Source organism: Conger conger, chromosome 2 (assembly GCF_963514075.1).
Source record: "Conger conger chromosome 2, fConCon1.1, whole genome shotgun sequence".
NCBI lineage: Eukaryota > Metazoa > Chordata > Actinopteri > Anguilliformes > Congridae > Conger > Conger conger.
In genome coordinates, this window is record NC_083761.1 from 68,008,230 (window position 1) to 68,015,819 (window position 7,590).

Sequence of the window (7,590 nt, forward strand, 5' to 3'; positions counted from 1 at the left end):
CACTCGGAACTGCCTTTGCTTTGCTTAATTTGCCAGGAAGTGACTGTTGCTTCCTCAGGATGTGTGAGCTCCAGTTCTTGGCTGTTGTGGAATGTTCTTTGTGGAGGCTGACACACGGTTACAGCGCATGCCCCACTGCCCGCCTTGGCCAGGGACAGGGGGCGCGCTCCAGCGCCAAACAACTTGACCTTGTCAAGGAATGTTACAAACAGTGGCTAGTGCTCTCCACAATTATAGGCACCCTTGATAAATACGCACAAAAAATACAGTAAACTAAACAATTACAGTTATTGATAATTTATATTATTCAGTTTCCAACATGTGCAGTGTGCTTGATAGTCAATAGAATCAACCAGTATTACATTTTTCTAATAAACCCCCCCCCCCCCAAAAAAAAAAATTGGCATATAGGGCCACCAGCAAGAACATTTTGGTTTTCTTATTAATGCATCTTACTTTTTTCAAATGAAGGGCTTATTGTGCCATGTCAGATTCAACAAACGCATGAACAGACAAGATGTCATAATACACATACACAATAACCGATGTCATAATACAGTACCCTGATTGGGTAGACTGCGATTCCTTAGTTTTTGGCAAAACGCAATGACCGTTGATAAATGTTATCTTTTTCTCTTAAAATTACATTTACTTTACATTTTAGTCATTTGGCAGACGCTTTTAATCCAAAGCGACTTACAAGTGCATAGGTTCTACCATAAGTCAGAGCATCACATCCAGAAACTAGCAAAATACACAGGAAATGCTGTTCTAAACATAGTTGTCATCAGAAGTTTTTTTTTTTTTTTTTTTTTTTGGGGGGGGCGGGGGGGGGTTAGACAAGGATAGGGATATCAGAAAGGAGGGGCAGGGGAAATCAGGAGGGAGGACTAAGGTAGAGTTTGAAAAGGTGGGTTTTGAGTCTGCGTCGAAATAGGGGGAGGGATTCTGCTGTTCTGACAGTGGTAGGCATGTCATTCCACCACTGAGGAACCAGAACGGAAAACGGGCGTGAACGTGCAGCTCGACCGCCAGGTGCACGTTGAGAGGGAACCGTAAGGCGACCAGAGCTGGCAGACCGGAGTGGTCTAGCTGGGGAGTAGGGAGTGATCAGGGATTGTATGTAAGGTGGGGCAGTCCCCTTAGCAGCCTGAAATGCCAACACTAGGGCCTTGAAACGGATGCGTGCGGCAATGGGAAGCCAGTGGAGGCCAATGAGAAGAGAAAATGTCCACCATAATATATTTCAGAAAATATTTGATTCATATTTCATCTGCAATGCCTAGTTTGAAAGGTTTGAGAGTTTGGTGTACCAGACAAGCTGCACCGACAAGCACTGCAAGGCTCTTGTATACATAACTGCTACGGCCGGTCAGGACCACTCGTAGATGTTGTTCCTACCTAAGAAAAACTTCTAGTTCTCTTAAAGAGATTTTGGCAATTCAAGAAAATATCTGTTCATATGATTGACAGATAGACAGATAGATACTTTATTCATCCCGAGGGAAATTTGAGAAATTTTGATTGGTTCTTGTATGAGGCCAGATTGATCTTAAACAGTGCCCCTGGACCACATCAGGAAATGTGTTGTGGCAGCAACACATCAGAAAAACACCAATTGCCCACCTCCATATTTGACAATAGCTATGAGGTGCTTCAATGATTGATATGGCCAAAACATTCAATTCTGGCCTCACCCGATGATTTTTTAGCAAACTCCAGATGCTTAGTTTTGTTTATTGTGCTCAATAAGGGCTGTCTTTGTGCCATCTTCCAGAAGAATTTGTTGGGATGAAGGTGCCATTTTATGGTTCTTTCTGAGACTTGGTGATCCCAATATGCAACCAATCTGTGCAATTCTTAAACCATAATCCTTTGGTTCTTCATGGCCTCCCTCACCATCTTCCTTACAGTCCATGGACTTGCATCCTCTTCCTGGTATGTTTGCAACCATTCCATATGATTACTTTTTTTTTTTTTTGCCCCGGCAGTGCAAAGTGGCATGTTTAACCGTTTATGTATTTGTTTTGTACCCATTACCAGATTTGCGATGGTCAATTACCCTTTGTCTCTTCTGAATTGACAGTTCTATGGCTTTTCCCATGCTGATGGATAACAAAGGGAGATTTCATGCATGTGACCTCATTTTTATACTCTAGTGAAACAAGAAGTGATTTAATGACACAATATGGTTCCTTTAGGCTACCATTTTAAAAGCAACATTTTATTGCCATTTTATTGCCAATTCCAATTTTATTTACAATAATTGTTAGGGGTGACAATAATTTTGATACCTATGGGTTTCAGAAAAAAGATTAGATTACTAGAAGAGATTACTAATAATAAATATTGAAAAAACAAAACAAAAAACACAAATATGAGAGTAAATGTACTGAAATAAAACAATAGATTTCCCATGCTAACATTATTATCTGTGTTGTTTATTATATGCAGCCTTTTTTCTTCATTTTTATCAAGGCTGCCAATAATTCTGGAACCTACTATGTATCAGAGCAAAGGCAAAATTAATATTGTGCCAAGTTAATTGGTACCAAACAAGACCTTTTTTTTTTTTTTTTAACCTAATCTTGAATATTCATCTCATTAACTTCGGAATGTAAAATATATTATTTGTTTTGGCACAAGGCACTTTAAAAAAAAACATTTATTAAAGCAGTCCTGGCTGCCTGCCACACTGCTGCAGCTCCTGCCTCATCAGCACTGCGAGAGGCTTCTGAGAAAGCACTGTGAAGACAAGGGCAGAGCGCTATGATGACATCATGGGTGTGTACTCTGACATCACACTGTGGAGGACAGTGAGGATATCCTGCTCCTCTAACAGCTCTGCCCTGACTCCAGACAGATTCCACCTGCAGCCATTTAGCTAGTTTTTACATTTATGGACTAAGGTGCACCCCTCTTCTCAGATAAATGAAGTCATTCTGAATTTGACCAATGATAAAGGAGTCTATAGGGAACAGGCGTAAGGGAAGAGACAGGGAGCAGTGAACAGCAGAGTGAGGTATGGGAGAAAGGGTCATTGTTGAAGATGGTGTGAATGAAGGTGCTCTTTTATAAAGAGGTTAGAGAGTAAGATGAGGTACCACAAGAGGCCCAATGAGGGTGAGAGGCGGCGCACACAAATCTGCTGTCACAGCTGTTATAGATGTTGCCCTGGGTGCGATTATTCAGCCATTTTGTTGTAATTATAATATTTAATACTTTCTCATTAAACTTCATGTGATTAAACTTAATGTTATTAAACTTTAAAGCACAATAGCTAAGATCTTTGTCTTATAACATTATTACAAGACCATTGTAAATCCCTTCCTCTCATTGAAAAAGGCTCAGTGACATGTTGACTCACCCTCTGTCTGGGTTTATAGTCCTTAAATTCGAGTTTCAAAACATGCAGTTGACGGGCAAAATATTGTATAGCTGTACAATAATTCAAGCTCATTGGTTGAAAATTGATTCTAATGGCCACAGCCAATGGCATTTCAACATCAGCGCATTCACAGAGAAGGGGGCGGGATAAACAGTGTTGTGGTTTGAGTGTGTTTGTTGCTGAAATAGAAGTCTACCTATTGTACCTTTAATGTCATGGCCTGGAGGGGTGGCCGTCCATAAACCAGTCTCTGCGCTCAAGGGGGCAGTTGGAGCACCCGTTACCTCATGGGAAACACAGGCTGGAGATATCACTGGTTGTGTTTGCCCTTAGAAGTTTTGCCCCATATTTAGGAAACTGCAACACTGTAGGTGATTTTAAAAAATGCATACACATATAATTTAAGCATTTAATCCAAATAAGCTCAACTGAAATAAGCGTGACAGGGCTCCTTTCAAAGTTTTCATCATTTCTGCATTTGGAGCAAGAGATATTTGATATTTTCCTGTATTTCCAAAGGTTCTGTCATGCACTAATATTTTTAGGATACATTATGATTTCCTCTCTGCTTCCTTTTTGAAGAGGCCTGACAAAATGAACAGAGAATTTTTTTGGGAAAAAGTAAACAGTGTATTCTATGACACTGCCCAGCACACGCCTCTTGGCTGGAATCCTAAGAATGGAAAGAACAGGGCAACAATGAGAAAACAACTACAATACTGAACAGCAGCTGTAAGACATAAGCTTACATTTCCTTTCACACAAACGCGTAATACTTTAATATGGAGCCAAATGGGAAACAGGCTCTTCCGCTTCTAGCTGATAAGCACGGTGAAGAATTCATGTGCGCACTCCTACGCACCGATGCGCACTCCTACGCACCGATGCGCACTCCTACGCACCGATGTGCACTCCTACGCACGATGCGCACTCCTACGCACCGATGCGCACTCCTAGGCACGATGCGCACTCCTACGCACCGATGCGCACTCCTACGCACCAATGCGCACTCCTACGCACCGACGCGCACTCCTACGCACCGACGCGCACTCCTACGCACCAATGCGCACTCCTACATGATGCGCACTCCTACACAACGATGCGCACTCCTACGCACGATGCGTACTCCTACATGATGTGCACTCCTACACAACGATGCGCACTCCTACGCACCGATGCGCACTCCTACGCACCGATGCGCACTCCTACATGATGTGCACTCCTACACAACGATGCGCACTCCTACGCACGATGCGCACTCCTACGCACGATGCGCACTCCTACATGATGTGCACTCCTACACAACGATGCGCACTCCTACGCACGATGCGCACTCCTACGCACGATGCGCACTCCTACATGATGTGCACTCCTACACAACGATGCGCACTCCTACGCACGATGCGCACTCCTACGCACGATGCGCACTCCTACATGATGTGCACTCCTACACAACGATGCGCACTCCTACGCACGATGCGCACTCCTACGCACGATGCGCACTCCTACGCACCGATGCGCACTCCTACGCACGATGCATACTCCTACATGATGTGCACTCCTACACAACGATGCGCACTCCTACGCACCGATGCGCACTCCTACGCACCGATGCGCACTCCTACATGATGCGCACTCCTACGCACGATGCGCACTCCTACGCACCGATGCGCACTCCTACGCACGATGCGCACTCCTACGCACCGATGCGCACTCCTACGCACGATGCGCACTCCTACGCACCGATGCGCACTCCTACACAACGATGCGCACTCCTACGCACCGATGCGCACTCCTACGCACCGATGCGCACTCCTACGCACCGATGCGCACTCCTACACAACGATGCGCACTCCTACACAACGATGCGCACTCCTACGCACCGATGCGCACTCCTACGCACGATGCGCACTCCTACGCACGATGCGCACTCCTACGCACCGATGCGCACTCCTACGCACCGATGCGCACTCCTACGCGTCATGGCCCTCAAAAAAGACACGCACAACTCACCATTTGCGTTTTTATGTATTTGGTTTATTTCAATGATTTCTTCTCCTGTCATACAAACCGTAGTCAGCAAAGCAGCCTACAGTCACAGAGAACACCTGATTGTTTTCATTTTATTTTATTTTATATATCTTTTCAAAGTTTTCTTTCTAAAATGTTAAAATTCAGAGCAGGATATTAAGAGATGGTGACACGATATGCAGCTGGTTTTGTCAGTGATGCGGTGAAGCTGCTATAACCTCTTCCCTCCCCTGGAGGGAGACAGAGTGCCAAGTTGGGGCGGGACCGCATTCTAAATTCATGTTTCCCCAATTCTGTCCACACATTAGCGTCATAGTCCATTCTTTAGAGGCCACATTTGAGCAGGGGAATTTAGGGGCCAGAGGCGCGTGTAACTCTGCATAAAAGCCAGAGAGAAAGTGAACAACACATGAGGGCAACTCTACCCACATCCCAACCGTTCCTTTATTTGCCTAAGAGAGATCAAGAGTGGCAAGCCAGGGAACAGGGCACTGAGTTAAAAACCAAATTTACAGGAAAAAAAGACAAAAGGTTAAGAAAAAAATTACAAGCACGACAAAGAAAGCATAAAAATAATGAAAATAAAAAAATTAAATAATGAATGTCCTCACAACAACAATACAAAAATCCTTTTACCACACATTAAAGTTGGTTACGCATTATCCATCTATGTTCCCTGGTACTAAAAGGCTTGTCATAATTAATTGATTGGAAGGAACATTAACATCAGATAAGAATAGCATAAGACCTTCTGTGGCAGCCTCCTTGCCTAAGGACCCCCTCACCCCCCCGTCTCAATGCCAGGCCCCTCACATACACTAAACATCTCTGTGATGACTTTTGGCCAACTAATACCTGAGCAAAGTCTTCAAGGGCAACACGGACTTGTTGTGGTTTTCACAAATGAAAACGAAATTCAGCAATACGTGTCAGTCAACACAGAAATCCACCGCAGGCTCGTGGCTATACTCAGTTCCGACAGAGGCAATGGGCAACAGAGAGTCCCTCTCTGACGTGACCGTGATGGTTGTGTGTGTGCTCGTGATGACGGTCACCACACCGGTGACTCGTGGGAGGGACTAAAGACCTCGGCTGTGCAGTGGTCTGCCCTGGGGCTGCAGTCTACCTTGTGCTTCTACCACTAAAGCTGGGTTAAGAAAAAAAAAAACCAAACAAAAAAAAAAGAGAGAAATATGCATCATCCTCACTGCATTACACTACACTACCAAATCAATCTTTGCAATAAAATCAAGCCTTAAAAAAAGAAAAGAAAATAAATATACGTCCGCCTGGTGACAGTTCATAGTGGTGTGCGAGTGAGATCAGGCAGACTGATGCGCATGGAGTGGGGCACCTCGCTAAGGTGCCACAGGGGGGCTCTGTGGGGACCTGTGGAACAGGCCACTGCAGCAGTGACCTCAGACTCCTTGTGGATCTCCGGTCGGCTTCATGGTCCACCGCCCGTCCTGGGTGCGGGGAAGGGGGAGGGTGCTGGGACAGCTGTGTTTGGGTGGGGGGCTCATGTGTGCTGGGACAGCTGTGTTTGCGTGGGGGGCTCATGGGTGTTGGGACAGCTGTGTTTGGGTGGGGGGCTCATGTGTGCTGGGACAGCTGTGTTTGGGAGGGGGGCTCATGTGTGCTGGGACAGCTGTGTTTGGGTCGGGGGCTCATGTGTGCTGGGACAGCTGTGTTTGCGTGGGGGGCTCATGGGTGTTGGGACAGCTGTGTTTGGGTGGGGGGCTCATGTGTGCTGGGACAGCTGTGTTTGCGTGGGGGGCTCATGTGCTGGGACAGCTGTGTTTGCGTGGGGGGCTCATGTGTGCTGGGACAGCTGTGTTTGGGTGGGGGGCTCATGTGTGTTGGGACAGCTGTGTTTGGGTGGGGGGCTCATGTGTGCTGGGACAGCCGTGTTTGGGTGGGGGGCGTCAGAGCCAATGGGATCCAGTAACGAGAAGGGGCTTTGCAGTGGGGCGGGGCTGCGCAACTGATTTATTGCTTCATACTGCCCAGGGGCAGCAAGCGCCCTCTACAGGCCGTCACAGACTGAGAGGGACAGGGAGACAGGGGGGCAGGGAGACTGGGGGACTGGGGGACAGAGGGACAGGGTACAGCGGACATTGGCAGGGTGTGTAAGTTTGGCACAGTTGGGGGCGGGGTAAGGGTGAAGTGGC

General features: G+C 46.3%; 1 protein-coding gene across 2 annotated transcripts in view; it reads right to left on the reverse strand.

Annotated features, from left to right (window-relative positions):
* Window positions 1-5,403: 5,403 nt before the first annotated feature.
* rptor (regulatory associated protein of MTOR, complex 1) overlaps window positions 5,404-7,590 on the reverse strand; it is a 181,595-nt gene continuing 179,408 nt past the window's right edge. For both annotated transcript variants that reach the window (XM_061230924.1, XM_061230923.1), the window contains one exon: window positions 5,404-7,590. This exon is cut by the window's right edge and continues 544 nt beyond it. The gene's annotated coding sequence lies outside the window, so the exon portion shown is untranslated.